Below are 16975 nucleotides of genomic sequence, written 5' to 3'. Positions count from 1 at the left end.
AAAAGAAAGAAATACTCAGGATTAAAATTACTGGAATTTTGTGATTCTCTGAGGCACGATGTAACAATGGATGTAACAATAAATCAAGCAGTTTAGGATTACAATAGGTTTCATTATGACATGGTAAGGGGTATCATCATGAGCTAATTTAGAGAATAAAGAGTAAAGATAGATTTAGAGGGGAACATTACACCATTTCTTGTCTTTCTGGAGTCTGAGATATCATGGCTATCTAAGTGGAGATATATATGTGTGTGTGTGTGTGTGTGTGTGTGTGTGTGTGTGTGTGTGTCAGTTTAAGCCATGAGCTATTGTGAAACTACTCGTGAACAATTTGTAGGGTGAGAAGAAAAGCAGAATGAAAAATGAATCCTGAAGAACATCATTGTTGAATAGTGGATATAAGTACCCTCCTTTTAAGACTAAGAATGAATAATTAGAATGAATAATTAAAAAAGGTAAGTGAATTTGAGTGATAGCAAGATAGTGGAACATAGAAAGGAGGAATGCATGTAGGACACTAACAAATGCAACAGATGAGTCCCCTGCAGTAAAAATCTTAAAAAGTTCCTTAGGATGAGTCATAGCAGGGTTAAGGATGATGATTTTTTTTTTGCATTCCTTTTAGCATTCACTTTTTTTTTAATTGGTCGTTCATAACATTACATAGTTCTTAATACATCATATTACATGGTTTGATTCAAGTGGGTTATGAACTCCCGCTTTTACCCCGTATACAGATTGCTGTATCACATCAGTTACCCTTCCATTGATTGACATATTGCCTTTCTAGTGTCTGATGTATTCTGCTGTCTGTCCTATTCTCCACTATACCCCCTCCCCTCCCCTCCCCTCCCCTTCTCTCTCTCTACCCCTTCCACTGTAAATCATTTCTTCCATTTGTATTATCTTGTCTTACCCCTCCTTTCCTCTTATATGTCATTTTGTATAACCCTGAGGATCGCCTTCCATTTCCATGCAATTTCCCTTCTCACTCCCTTTCCCTCCCACCTCTCATCCCTGTTTAATGTAAATCTTCTTCTCAAGCTCTTCGTCCCTACCCTGTCCTTGTTTACTCCCCTTATATCAAAGGAGTCATTTGGTATTTGTTTTTTAAAGATTGACTAGCTTCACTTAGCATAATCTGCTCTAATGCCATCCATTTCCCTGCAAATTCTATGATTTTGTCATTTTTTAATGCAGAGTAATACTCCATAGTGTATGAATGCCACATTTTTTTATCCATTCATCTATTGAAGGGCATCTAGGCTGGTTCCACAGTCTTGCTATCGTGAATTGAGCTGCTATGAACATCAATGTAGCAGTGTCCCTGTAGCATGCTCTTGTTAGGGCTTTAGGGAATAGACCGAGAAGGGGAATAGCTGGGTCAAATGGTGGTTCCATTCCCAGCTTTCCGAGAAATCTCCATACTGCTTTCCAAATTGGCTGCACCAATTTGCAGTCCCACCAGCAATGAACAAGAGTGCCCTTTTCCCCGCATCCTCTCCAGCACTTATTGTTGTTTGACTTCCTAATGGCTGCCAATCTTACTGGAGTGAGATGGTATCTTAGGGTAGTTTTGATTTGCATTTCTCTGACTGCTAGCGATGGTGAGCATTTTTTCATGTACTTGTTGATTGATTGTATGTCCTCCTATGAGAAGTGTCTGTTCAGGTCCTTGGCCCATTTATTGATTGGGTTATTTGTTATCATATTGTCTAATTTTTTGAGTTCTTTGTATATTCTGGTTATTAGGGCTCTATCTGAAGTGTGTGGAGTAAAGATTTGTTCCCAGGATGTAGGCTCCCTGTTTATCTCTCTTATTGTTTCTTTTGCTGAGAAAAAACTTTTTAGTTTGAGTAAGTCCCATTTGTTGATTCTAGTTGTTAACTCTAGCGCTATGGGTGTCCTATTGAGGAATTTGGAGCCCGATCCCCCAGCGTGTAGATCATAACCAACTTTTTCTTCTATCAGATGCCGTGTCTCTGATTTAATATCAAGCTCCTTGATCCATTTTGAGTAAACTTTTGTGCATGGCGAGAGATAGGGATTCAGATTCATTTTGATGCAAATGGATTTCCAGTTTTCCCAGCACCATTTGTTGAAGATGCTATCCTTCCTCCATTGCATGCTTTTAGCCCCTTTATCAAATATAAGATAGTTGTAGTTTTGTGGATTGGTTACTGTGTCCTCTATTCTGTACCATTGGTCCACCCGCCTGTTTGGTACCAGTACCATGCTGTTTTTGTTACTATTGCTCTGTAGTATAGTTTGAAGTCTGGTATCGCTATACTGCCTGATTCACACTTCCTGCTTAGCATTGTTTTTGCTATTCTGGGTCTTTTATTATTCCATATGAATTTCATGATTCTTTTATCTATTTCTACAAGATATGCTGTTGGGATTTTGATTGGCATTGCATTGAACTTATAGAGAACTTTTGGTAATATCGCCATTTTGATGATGTTAATTCTGCCTATCCATGAGCAGGGTATATTTTTCCATCTTCTAAGGTCTTCTTCTATGTCTTTCTTTAGGGTTCTGTAATTTTCATTGTATAAATCTTTCACCTCTTTTGTTAGGTTGATTCCCAAGTATTTTATTTTTTGGGGGGATATTGTGAATGGAGTAGTTGTCCTCATTTCCCTTTCAGAGGATTTGTGGCTGATATACAGGAATGCCTTTGATTTATGCGTGTTGATCTTATATCCTGCCACTTTGCTGAATTCATTTATTAGCTCTAATAGCTTCTTTGTAGACTCTTTTGGGTCTGCTAGGTATAGAATCATATCATCTGCAAATAGTGATAATTTAAGTGCTTCTTTTCCTATTTTTATGCCTTTAATTTCTTTCGTCTGTCTAATTGCTCTGGCCAGTGTTTCGAGGACTATGTTGAACAGAAGTGGTGAGAGAGGGCATCCCTGTCTTGTACCAGATCTTAGAGGGAATGCCTTCAATTTTTCTCCATTCAGAATGATGCTGGCCTGTGGCTTATCATAGATTGCTTTTACAATGTTGAGGTATGATCCAGTTATCCCTAATTTTTCTAGAGTTTTGAACATAAAGGGATGCTGTACTTTGTCGAATGCTTTCTCTGCATCTATCGAGATGATCATATGGTTCTTATTTTTAAGTCTATTGATGTGGTGAATAACATTTATTGATTTCCGTATATTGAGCCAGCCTTGCATCCCAGGGATGAATCCTACTTGATCATGGTGTATAATTTTTTTGATATGTATTTGAATCCGATTCGCCAGAATTTTATTGAGGATTTTTGCATCAAGGTTCATTAGAGATATTGGTCTGTAGTTTTCTTTCTTTGAAGTGTCTTTGTCTGGTTTTGGAATCAGGGTGATGTTGGCCTTGTAGAATGAATTTGGAAGTTCTCCCTCTTTTTCTATTTCCTGAAATAGCTTGAAAAGTATTGGTGTTAGTTCCTCTTTAAAGGTTTTGTAAAACTCTGCTGTATACCCATCTGGTCCTGGGCTTTTCTTAGTTGGTAATCTTTTGATGGTTTCTTCTATTTCCTCTATTGTTATTGGTCTGTTTAGGTTGTCCATATCCTCCTGACTCAATCTGGGCAGATCATAAGACTTAAGGAATTTATCTATGCCTTCACTATCTTCTATTTTATTGGAGTATAAGGATTCAAAATAATTTCTGATTATCTTCTGTATTTCTGAAGAATCTGTGGTGATATTGCCTTTTTCATCCCGTATGCTAGTAATTTGGGTTCTCTCTCTTCTTCTCTTCGTTAGCATGGCTAAGGGTCTGTCAATTTTATTTATTTTTTCAAAGAACCAACTTTTAGTTTTGTCAATTTTTTCAATTGTTTCTTTTCTTTCAATTTCATTAATTTCAGCTCTGATTTTAATTATTTCTTGCCTTCTACTTCTTTTGCTGTTGTTTTGCTCTTCTTTTTCTAGGATTTTGAGATGAAGTATGAGATCATTTATTTGTTGGTTTTTTCTTTTTTTGAGGAATGAACTCCAAGCAATGAATTTTCCTCTTAGAACTGCTTTCAATGTGTCCCATAGATTCCGATATGTTGTGTCCGTGTTTTCATTTAACTCTAGGAAGTTTTTAATTTCCTCCTTGATGTCTTCTAAAACCCATTGATCATTCAGCAACCTATTGTTCATTCTCCAAGTGATGCTTGATTTTTCCTTCCTACTTTTATCATTGATTTTCAGTTTCATTCCATTGTGATTAGATAAGATGCATGGTATTATCTCTACCCCTTTATATTGTCTAAGAGTTGCCCTGTGACATAATATATGGTCTATTTTTGAGAAGGTTCTATGTGCTGCTGAGAAAAAAGTGTAACTGCTTGATGTTGGGTGGTATAGTCTATATATGTCAATTAAGTCTAGGTTGTTAATTGTGTTATTGAGTTCTATAGTTTCCTTATTTAACTTTTGTTTGGAAGATCTGTCCAGTGGTGAGAGAGGTGTGTTGAAGTCTCCCATGATTATTGTATGGTGGTCTATTAGACTCTTGAACTTGAGAAGAGTTTGCTTGATGAACACAGCTGCACCATTATTTGGGGCATATATATTTATGATTGTTATGTCTTGTTGGTGTATGGTTCCCTTGAGCAGTATGACGTATCCTTCTTTATCCCTTTTGATTAACTTTGGCTTGAAATCTATTTTATTAGATATGAGTATGGCCACTCCTGCTTGTTTCCGCAGTCCATATGAGTGGTATGATTTTTCCCAACCTTTCACCTTCAGTCTATGAATATCTTTTCCTATCAGATGTGTCTCCTGTAGGCAGCATATTGTTGGGTCTTGTTTTGTGATCCATTCTGCTAGCCTGTGTCTCTTGAGTGGTGAGTTTAAGCCATTAACATTTAGGGTTATTATTGAGATATGGTTTGTTCTTCTAGCCATATTTATTTATTGATGTTACTAAACCTGATTTGTTATCATCTTTGACTACTTTCCCCCCTTTACTATCCTACCTCCCATTGTTGGTTTTCAATGTTATTTTCCATTTCCTCTTCCTGTAATGTTTTGCCAAGGATTTTTTGAAGAGATGATTTTCTAGCTGGGAATTCTTTTAACTTTTGTTTATCATGGAAGGTTTTAATTTCATCTTCTATCCTGAAGCTTAATTTCGCCGGATACACGATTCTTGGTTGGAACCCATTTTCTTTCAGTGTTTGAAATATGTTATTCCAGGATCTTCTAGCTTTCAGAGTCTGTGTTGAGAGATCAGCTGTTATCCTGATTGGTTTACCCCTAAATGTAATCTGCTTTCTTTCTCTTGCAGCTTTTAAAATTCTCTCCTTATTCTGTATGTTGGACATCTTCATTATAATGTGTCTAGGTGTGGATCTCTTATGATTTTGCACGTTCGGCATCCTGTAGGCTTCTAGGATTTGGGATTCTGTCTCATTCTTCAAGTCTGGGAAGTTTTCTCGTATAATTTCACTGAATAGACTGTTTATTCCTTTGGTATGGAGCTCTGTGTCTTCCTGTATCCCAATGACTCTTAAATTTGGTCTTTTGATATTGTCCCATAATTCTTGGATGTTCTGCTCATGGTTTCTTAGCAGACTTGCTGAGCTGTCTATGTTCTTTTCCAGTTGAAATACTTTGTCTTCATTGTCTGATGTTCTCTCTTCTAAGTGATCTACTCTGCTGGTAGTATTCTCAATTGAGTTTTTAAGTTGGTTTATTGTTTCCTGCATTTCTAGGATTTCTATTTGTTTGTTTTTTATTACCTCTATCTCCCTGTGAAATTGATCTTTTACTTCCTGGATTTGTTTGTCAATGTGATCTTTCATTGTCTGATTTTGCTGTCTCATGTCTTCCTTGAGACTCCAGATCATCTGAAGCATGTATATCCTGAACTCTTTATCTGACATTCCATCTGTTGCAGCTATTACCTCTTCTAATGTTGAGTTGACCTGCATTGCTTGTAGTCCTTTCTTTCCTTGTCTTTTCATACTGCTGGCGTTTCTTTCTGCTTGGTGCAACTGTTGTGTTTTTGAAATTTACCCCCTATTTATTTATATTGCTCTTGTATAGTTGGGGAGTCTCCCTTGCAGGGCTGGTAGTGGCTATGCTCCTCCTCTAATTAGGGTGATCTGTCTACCACGCTGATCGGTCGCAGGTCTGCCCCCCCTGCGGGCACGGGTGGCGGCTTTGCTCTGCCCCCACTCCAATTGTGGTAACGTAACTACCACGCCCTGGGGTCGTTGGTCCTGATCTGGATGTGGGTGGTGGCTCTGCTGGATCCCCACTTCAATTGGTGTGACGCATCTACCACGCTGGCAGGCCTCTAGGCCGGTGGGTCGCAGTTCTACACAGCCCCCACTCCCAATGGGGGTACCTGACTACCTCTCCAACGGGTCGCTGAGCCCCCTCCAGACCCGGTCGGCGACCCTGCTCCACCCCCACTCCAACCAGTGTGACGCGACTGCCTCGGTGTTACGTGTCCACCACGCTGGCAAGCTACCTGGCCTGTCTTTCCAGTGGGCCGCAGGTATCGTTGCTCCCCCGCTCCGGCACCTTGCCGCTCCCCAGTGCGCGCCACAGACTCCAGTCGCGGGGCGAGTGCCTATCAGGCTATGCGACCCTCCGTGCGGAGAAATGGAGCTCCCGCAGTCGAACTTCGCACAATGGAAATCTGTCCACTAGATTCTGGAGCACCTCAATTTCACTGGAAATTCCCTACAAGATAGCCTTCAGGCGATTCACATCATCTTTCTCCCGCTCAGTGACGCGGCGCACTGGGGTGATGCACTCCCTTCGCTGCCATCTTCCCTCCTCAGGACTTGACTTCTGCACCCGCCGCGGTGCCACCTGTGGAGCCGGGTAGCTGTGGCCGCGTGGTTAGGAACCGGGCGGGAGAGGCGGCTGTTCCCAGAGCGAGCGCTATGCCTCCCGGGGGAGCCCGGATGGCGGAGGCCGACTGTGGGTTCGGGCTGGGCGGCCCAAGCCGCTCAGGGTGTCCGCCGCTTGCAAAAGCAGTTGCTGGCTCCGGGACTTGACTTCTGCACCCGCCGCGGGGCCACCTGTGTAGCCGGGTAGCTGATGGCTGCGGCACTAGACCTCTGTGCCCGAGTGGCCGTCCAAGATCCACTTCTCTGGGACAAACTGTCACTTCCAATAAACCTACCAGATCACGGCTGCTCTCCTCTTAAGGGAATTATGCTAGAAGTTCCTCCGTAGGTAGGCTGCAGCTGTCCAGGTGGGTCTTTCTTATCCCGTTAAAGTGGAGACGTTGGAATCGCTGCTTCCTCGCTGGCCACCATGTTGGATCCCCCTCTAAGGATGATGATTGTTGGAACAGAGAAGGCATGATGAATCTGGACTGCAGTAGAATCAGGTGTGAGGAGAGGAAATGAAGCAATTCTACAGAACATAGATCAATCTTCATGAAAAAAAGGGTAGGAAAGAGAGAAATTGGTAACTGTTGGGTCACCCAAGTGTTCTGCCTTTTTTTTTTTTAATTATGTAAGACAATTCAGACTTCTTTTTTTTTTTTAAAGGAAAAATTTAAGAAAAAAGGAGAGAATTAATGATAAAGGAGAAAATTAATTAAGAATGGCCCCAGAGAAGAAGCAAGAAATTAGGGTTAGGGTCCCTGGGGAGAATACCAAAGAACAATGATCTGGAAGTACACACAATAATGTCGTAGCATTGAGGGGTTAACAGATCAAATCCTCAACTTGGCAGCCAAGAATATTTGTAATTTGTCTCCAATAAACCACAAAGTCTCACTTCCACCACTTCTTTCCCCACAAATTCTTCCCCTCTTACACACATTCTTCACATTCTGCTTTAATCTCCAGGGGACAAAGTCTTCAGAAAACACCATGTACTTTCATGCTCCCATTTTGCAATATTTTTTACCTTTCTCTTTAACTGTCCATCACCCCTAATCAATACCTTTACCCCAAGTTTTAGGTCTTGCAGCTGCTATAACAGGATATCTTAGCTGGATAATTTATGGATAACAGAAATGTATTGCTGATAGTTCTAGAGACTGGTGTTGAAGATCAAAGCACCAACAGACTGAGAAAATTTTTTCCTTATAGACAGCAGCTTCTATGTGTCTCATGTGGTGGAAGAGGCAAGGGAGCCCTTGAGACTATTTTACAATGGAAATTAACCAACTCATGAAGATGAAACCTCACGACCTAATCACACCCCCAAACCCTCACTTCCTAATACTGTCTTATTGGATGTTAGTTTCAAGCATATGAATTTTGGGGGCTACCAATATTGATAGCACAGCCCACCCTGCTTCATCTCATACCTATCCTCCTACCCAAAGATCACATGGGGAAATATTCTAATCATCCTCCAGGTCTTATAAAAATGTCTTCTCCAATGAATCATCCAGATGCATGTGAATAATCAATACTTCCTTTCCTCCATTCTCATAAATTTGTTTACTATTCTTTCCCATGCCTATATACTCGGTTGGAATGGTATCTGAATGAGGCTAAGAATCATGCTCTATTTTTAAACTCTTAATGTCTGGTACAATTGCCTAGAACATGGTACTTTTTATATTTTGTTGGATTAACACCTGTAACTTCCATGTTAAATATGGATGATGTCTCCTTTTAAAATGAATCCTCTAATTATTTAGATACATTTTTTCAGTTTGGGAACTTAAAAAAATTCTTAATAATATCCAGAATCCCTTGGAGTTCTACTTGATGGATGCTCCTGTTTTGCATTTTCTCATATTACTTTGTGATATTGGGTTGAATAGCAGCCATGGATGCGTAATTAGTAAAATATGCAAATATTTCATGTCATTATACTTCAGCTTAGAAATCAGAATGAATAATTGTTTTATTTAATGTGTGTGGTTGTGCAATTTTCTTCAAATGTCTCTCCCCATCATGACCCTTACTGAGAAAATTAATTGTGTATCTACATTGACTGCTTCATTCATTCATCAAACATTTATTACCAGGCATATAGGTATCAGTAAGAATAGATCTTCATTTCAAAGAATGCAATAGGAAATAAATGTAGAAAACCTTTGCTTTATTAGAACCTTTTGTTTAGAGAAAAATGGATTCCATCTATAGATCATTGTCTTGGAATGTCTTTGTTGGAGATCATCCCCAGATGGTTGGGGCTGCTTGTCTGGAGTTTCCTAATCCTTCTCTAGTTTTAGTGAAGGAGACATGTAGGATGGCAGATTATCTGTAGAGTGTTCTATATGCAAAGTAAGAGAATTTTTCACTACTCAACTCTTCTGCAAGGGATAAGGTAAGGTTCCTGTCTTTCTAATCAAACGGATGCAATACTAACATGATTGGGTCTGATTTAGTACACAATAGGCTACATTTACTTTATAAAATAAGTGAGTCTCATTGGCTTCCTATTCATGGAACTGACTGGATAAGAAAACCAGAAAAAAATCTACCTTTATTTTCTTCTCTTTACATATGAAAGCTGGATGCTTCTGTTTCTTCTTCTTCTTATTATTTTATTTGTTATAATTAGTTACACATGACAGTACAATGATCTTGACATATCATACATTTGAATCAGATGGGTTATAATTTCTCGCTTCTGTTTCTTATGATTACCTGGTATTGGCTAACTTCACTTAGCATTATCTTCTCCAATGCCATCCATTAACCTGCAAATGCCATGATTTTGTTCTTTTTTAATGCTGAGTAAAATTCCATTGTGTATAAAAACAAATGCTGAATGTTTTCTCTTATATAAGGAGGTTGACTCATAGTGGGGTAAGGAGGGAGAGCATGGAAGGATTAGAATAATTCTAGATAGGGGAGAGGGGTGAGAGAGAAAGGAGGGGGCAGAGGATTAGCAAGGATGGTGGAATGTGATGGACATCCTTAAACAAAGTACATATATGAAGACTTGAATTGGGTGTCAACACACCTTATATACAGAGATATGAAAAATTGTGGTATGTATGTGTATTAAGAATTGTAATGCAGAAAAGTACATGTATAAAGGCATAAATTGGCGTGAACATACTTTACATACAGAGATATGAAAAATTGTGCTCTATATATGTAATAAGAATTGTAATGCATTCCACTGTTGTCGTGTACTTATAAAAAAATAAAATCAATAAAAGATAAAAAAAATTACCTGGTGATTAGATTCATTCTTGGGGGAAGAAATGGCTGCTACTAAGGTCTAGTCTAAGCAAAACTTCCAATTTAGTGTATGGAATAAGTAGAATTTAGGACCTAGCACAACTAATAATTAAATGGCTTTTGGATTTTCCTTCCATTCATATTCCTTGGGCATTCCATCAGAGAAGGGGTGGCAATGCCGAGGGAAGATTCAGTTGTCTCTTAGAAATATGGATGGAATAATGTTTTATTGCCTTTGAAGCTACTTTCTAAAGCTTTAAATACTCTCCATCAATGGGGCCAGCCACAAAAATACACTTGTTATAGTTCTATATACATTAACATATTGATAGAATGAAAATCACACAACTGATACATAATTCACTGATTTTTTAAATCTGTCAACGTTTTTCATGTTACATGTGACAGATTTAATGATGATTAGTAGTGTATATGGATTATTCTCCATTCTCCACAGCAAGAGATAAACAAGCATGATGTTTTTGAGCTGAGACCCTCCTCAAAAAACAGGCCTTGGCCTCAGACTACCCTCACACTCAAAAAAAAAAAAAATTACTTCAAAGCTTTTAAGTCATTCAACAAATGGGAATCAATTATTTCTCCTCTGGGAGAAACTGTTGAAAATTGGACCCCCTTTTTTATTACACATTATAAGATCTCTTGGATAGAGCTATTGTTAGAATTTAGGAATAATTATCATGGAAAATGTGCTTCATTACAGATGTATAGAAATCATCTTGGTTAGACCAAATTCTTTTTGAAACAAACAGCGTAACTTTTATAAATTTTGTGTTTCTTTCCAATACCATAAAACCATGCCACATTAATACTTTTATGATTGCATTTGAAACTACATTTACCATGAAAAAATTATGGTTAAAAAACTTGTTTTTCTCAAATATATACAATATGGGAATCTGTAATCTATGTTTTTCTTCTCTGGTACAGTTAATGATGATTCCATTACCCAAAGTGTTCAATAAACCAACTGTTTCATTTTGCTGAAGACTTGATCAACAGAATTGCTAGCTTCATAAAATGTAAAGGTTTCTAAATGAATGGAAAGGGAGTGCAGATTCTAGATGTTTTAGCTTCTCCACATCAATTAAGAAAAAAATCCATACAGCCTCACGCATTTCTCACAGACAAAAGTGTGTGTGTGTGCGTGTGTGTGTGTGTAAATAAGAGGTACAAATCTATGATTCATATACATAAAGAAGCTTCAGTATTATTTTTGTTTTCTTGGAAAAGCTTTGGTTTTGCCTGAAGTCTTTGAAATTGGTTCTTTTCAGATAGTTAATCACATTTTATGATGGTGTGGTAGCTTGGCAAATTTGCAGGTAGCTGTTACAAATTATATGTTTCAATTCAATTTTAAACCTAAAATGATATATGATTTCTTGAATCATTATTATTTTGCAACACAGTTTTCTAAAGATTTGTTCTTTTATAACTGTGTAGATACTTAATGCAATGATAAAACATTTTCAGTGTGTGAGGTAAGAAGATAAGTAGCAATAACACAGCCTTTTGCTCTCTGAACTTTGGTTGATTTAATGAAGTTACATCGTGTGCATAAATAAAACACTTAAACTTATTGAAGATTTTTCTAGATTTCCCATATTCTCTTTGGCACTAATGTAGCACTATTCATTAATGGGGGAGTTATCTTTTTCATATTTAATGAAATATTGCCCAAATTTAAAACTTTTAAACTGTAGACATATTACAATAGTTAATCTCACTGCTAAATAATTCATACAAATAATACATTTATAAAACTGATATGAAAACTCTTTGTGTCAATCTGATGATGATGATATTAAAAACAGATATGTGATTTAAGAGAATTCTCTTTCCTTAACACAGTGAAATTTAAAAATCCACTCAAATCCAGATGAAACATTTAGAATGTTAGGAGATAAAAAAAGATCATTTGTTTTCTTACACTTGTACTCTGTCCAGTTCAAGTTTGGAAGCAAAAAATGATAAATTATCTAGAAATGACTATATTGGGTCACAGAGTCTAACCCCAAATCACATCTGGCCTTTGTCTCAGTCATCATCCTTTGTTCACTGAACTAAATGACTCCCAGAAGCCAAGTCATTCCTCAATAGTAAATTAGGTACTTAGGAAGATGCACACATTGTTTAAAGTTCCTAGTAGAATCTCAGGCCCCGTGTGTGTACGGGTGTCATACCTGGAGAACATTCAGAGCAAACTCCTCTCAAAGCTCTGCTCAGCCTCTCCAGGTCCTTACCAGATATCCTGTGCCCAACTTGGATTGCTGTTACTGTGCCAGACCTCAGGGATGTATACCCAATTTTGTGGTCTTTGTTTTTTTTTTTTTTGTCCTATAACGTCGGGCAAATCTTATTCATCACAGGGTGCAGTCTCCACATCATGGTTTTGTGTCAGACCTGGGTGTAGCAGCATTTCTATCTCGAAGAACTTTTCCAAGTCCTGATTGTACACAAGATTTTGCAAAGTGGGTGTCTAGAAATAAAGAGCAGGATAACATACCTTTCAAAATGAAATATGCTTTTTGTGCTTCAGAACATTTGCCAATATAAGCTTTTGGATGACCATGGGAGGCTGTGCATTTAGATTAATAGAAGGCATATTCCTTTAATCACTCAATTCCAGATGTTTATATATTTGTTGTCTTAGAAATCTCCAAAAGTGAGGTTTTAACAGAAACAATAGTTTGTAGTGAGGACCCTCATTTTTCTACATTGATTTTCTCCATATGTCAAAGTTTAGTGGGTTTATGGAGAGCTCTATAAAAATTTTGACTGTAGTCTAATATGATGACATGTTAGCTTTTAAATACTATTGTATTACTAAGTTTGAAAAATCACAATCTAATATTCTTATGGACTCTGTTTTTCTTATTTCTTTCCACTTACATTTTTCCAACCTGTGATCATCCCAAAGTAGCTTAAACTCTACCTGACATTAATGTTTTTGATTCCAAAAATTCCTTTTCTTGTTTCTTCTTCTTCTCTTCCCTCTCTGTTCCTCTGCTTCTCTTTTTCCTACATCTTTTAAAAAAAATTTTATTTTAATATTGGCAAGAGCAGTAAGTGAGTTGTCTAGGCATGGACAGATTACAAAGCTCCTAATGTTGTACTTAGACAATACATTGAACTTCTAAGGGTTAGGCAAAAGTTATTTAAGATGTATAAAAATCAAAAATTACTAATCAATTCTATTTGGATGTGTGTCGGTGAAAACATTATATTAATATCCAAAAATAACTCTACCTACTGGATTTTATTCTTTGCCTTTTTCTTAGACAGTAGTATAATGGTTTGATTAGCTCTTTTGCTAATTTTAACAAGCCATAGTAGTAAAATGAACCTTTTTTCCTGCCTTTTCTGATGTTGTTCTCTTTGTTCTCCCTCAGATCTTTGCAATACGAAGAAGGAAACAGTTGATGCTGAATGAAAATATAAAGAACATATAACAGAGAACTGTTCTGGTACCCAATCTGATCCCCTGACTTCTGACTTCACTGAACCCATTGCAATATTTGTTGGTGATAAAAAGCTACTTCTGGTTAAGTTATCATCATTAGTGCCTATTAAGCCAAGAAGAGAGGGAGGGCTGTGTTTTGTCCACTTCCTGAATGCTGCAGTCTGGCATAAGATGGAAGATCACTGAGTGCCTGAGTCCCCAAACCTGTTTTACCCTTTTCAAAAAAATGCTTTCTTTATGTTGCTTAACTGCTTGGCCCCCAGGGCATCCAGCTGTTGGTGTGTTGCTTGAGTAAAGTCCTGAAGGAGTGAGTGGAACATAAGAAATCTTTTAATACATATTTTATGTACTTCAGGTCACTAATAGGAGTTACACAAACAGATCAATTTGAATATCTACTCCTGGGGCTATAATCTGTTAAGAATTTTTCTGGTTACAGCAGAGATCAAAAAACTAATACTATGCTTTTAAACACACCTGACTGATCAAAAAAAAAAAAAGAAGAAGAAAGTATTTTGCACTGGTTTTGTGTATTTTACTTTATTATTACTTTTTCCTTTGTGAATTCTTTTTCTCAGCTTTATTGATGTATAATTGCCAAATAAAAATAGTGTCTATTTAATGGATAGCCTGTGATGTTTTTGATGTATGCATATATTGTAAATGATCACTGCCATCAAACCAGGTAACATTAGCTTGATGTTATATATTTTTGCTTTTGTATATTGAAGTTAGATGAGAAAAATTAACCTTGGTTCTATGATTGTCATCAAAAGATATATGAAATCATTTAGAAAACAGAGAAAATAAATCATCTAAAAGAGAAAGAAATGGTATTTAGAAGAAAAACTGGCCATGAATTCATTTTTTAAATAAAGCATTGCCTCTTCTTATGGTGTCATTTTGAAAGTGTTCAGATGTCAAAGCTGCCATAGTTAAATCTGATAAAAAAATAATGTGGTTATTTAAAAAGTGGTCTTGTTTTAATGCTTTTTGGACCATTGGAGAGATCCTGGTGCATTATTTTCATCTTTTCCAGAAACTTTATGAGTTATTTCATGAAATTTTTATATAATGTTGCTGGGAATTCTTGACACTCTTCATTTGACATAGGAGAAAACTGTGACTCAGAGAGGCTTTGGCATTTGGTCTTTGTCAGTGTTAGTAAACAGACCCAGGACTGAGGTAGCTCTTTTCACATCATTTTTAGTTTGAAATTTATTAATCATTTAGCGTCTTTTTCTCTTTGATGTAGCAGAGCCACAGTGAACATAAAAAAGACACAGATTGATTCGCAACAGTTTAGCCTAAGACTTTCTCCTTGGGTTTGATTGTGGATTATCTGTAGGTCTCTACACTTTCTCCACATCCTCACTAAGTGAGCCCAAGTAGCTCATGAGATTGATGGGATTATTAAGGAGATGCTTGCCAGTAAAGAGGAGTCCATGCTTTTCAGACTCTGCCACGTCTGCAGACTTTCACACTTTGGGAGGTTTGTTGGACACACCAAGCCTAGGCCCAACCCTGCCACTCACTTGGAAGCAAATTGTAAGTGTCAGATGCAAACTGTGAGGAGAGTGACCCTCACCAATGAGAGGATAAAGGTAAGGAGGAGAGAAGTATACTAGCAGCTCATGCTCTCAAAATAAATGCAAATTTCAATTAAAAAAAGATGCTTATATTTTTTAAAAATGGGAATGCACAGGTATATAACAAACACAAAATAAAATTAAACAAGAAATTTTTATGGTATTTCAGTTTGAACTTACATAAAGGTTCTAGTAAAATATATTAACATATTGAATTGGTCATGGAATGGGATTAAAACTAATGACGACAGTTTTGTGCATTTTGCATAGCTTCATCAAACATCAGTGACTCTTTGGATTCAACCATCTTATCCCTTCTGCTACACATTCTTATATTACAAAAGTTCTAGTCCTTTAAAATTTTTCTCTTTTTAAATACTTGAAACAATAAGAGATGAAATGAAAGAAAATAAAAATAATTTACAAATCCAAATGTATTATTATTTTCAAGGGTTTTTCCAAGAGTAGAAGGGAAAAGGAGATTTTTTTCTGTTATATTCATATTTGTGCACAATAGTCAAATAAAAACATTATAGCTACCATTTTTAAGAATAATATAGAAACAAGGTAAGTGGTGAAGAAAATGAAAAGCTGTGTCCTCTATGAAAACAATACTCTTCTCTCAAAAGAGAAAACCTAAGCAGAAACTCTCTGCTAGTCGAAACCATGAGGCCTATTAGCTCTGCCTCTTTCTATCTCAGGGACTTTGGCAAGTCAACCTCTTTGAGCCTTAGGCAGGTAGTAGTACATTGAGAGTTGAGAGTGGGAGATGAATACTTTTGCTTGGTTCTATTATTATTCTTTATCAATAGATATTTTGACTTCCATATGCCAATGACCAGAATCTCTACAGGAAAAGGTCCACTGGTAACAAGATTTTTAACATCTTGGCAACTAGCAGTAGTATTCTTGTTTCTTAATAATGCAAATTCTTGCTCCTTTTATATAACTCAGTAAGAGAAGTTGGAGGTTTTTCTTGGTACTTTCAAACAAGCGAGTCCCAAAAGTCCCCAGGTGAGAAAAGTTCAAAGATAACTGCCCACCCTTGAATGCTGTGCCAGGAAGGCAGCAAATGGCTACAGTTCTCTTGCACTTGCTCTCACGCCCACAACTGTGCCTGCATGGCCTATGGTCCCCTAAGAGGGCTTTGCTTTTTGGACCATTGGAGAGATCCTGCTGCATTATTCACGCCACTATTTGGCATAATATGAAATTTTGATGCAAGTTCTTTTCCACAATCCAGACTCCAAATGTCAGAGATTTCCCAGCGGCATCCCACTTAGTCGCTGTTTGTATTCCAAATAGCGAAATTATTTTAGTACAAACAAGAGACATATTCTTTTGATGTGTGTGTGTGTGTGTGTGTGTGTGTGTGTGTGTAGCACATAAAAACATAAGTGAATGGTCATTTTTTTTTTAAAGAAAGCAACTACAATAAAAACATATTAAAGTCAGATTAGTCTTATTAAACAAGACTACCGAGGAAATTCTTAAAAAGCTGCTCATTCCTAGGTCCCTGGACATGCATGCATTCTCTAATGGTTCCGGACACGCCACTTTGATTGCACTTGACCTGGAAGCTGCTGACTCAGTCCTGTGCTGGTTGCACATGGTTAGAGGAATGTTAATTATTGGCTGCAATCTTCACAGCATCCTGGGAAAAATAACAAAGGTAACTACTCTCATTTGAGAAATGTAGACACATTTAGAGACATAAGTGCTGTGCTCACAAGTATGGGCATTTTGTGGGCACATATTTGGACAGGAATGTGGATCCTCCCATCTTAT

Source organism: Urocitellus parryii, chromosome 14, assembly GCF_045843805.1.
Source record: "Urocitellus parryii isolate mUroPar1 chromosome 14, mUroPar1.hap1, whole genome shotgun sequence".
In the NCBI taxonomy this organism is placed as follows: domain Eukaryota; kingdom Metazoa; phylum Chordata; class Mammalia; order Rodentia; family Sciuridae; genus Urocitellus; species Urocitellus parryii.
Note: the sequence above shows the minus strand (reverse complement) of the source record.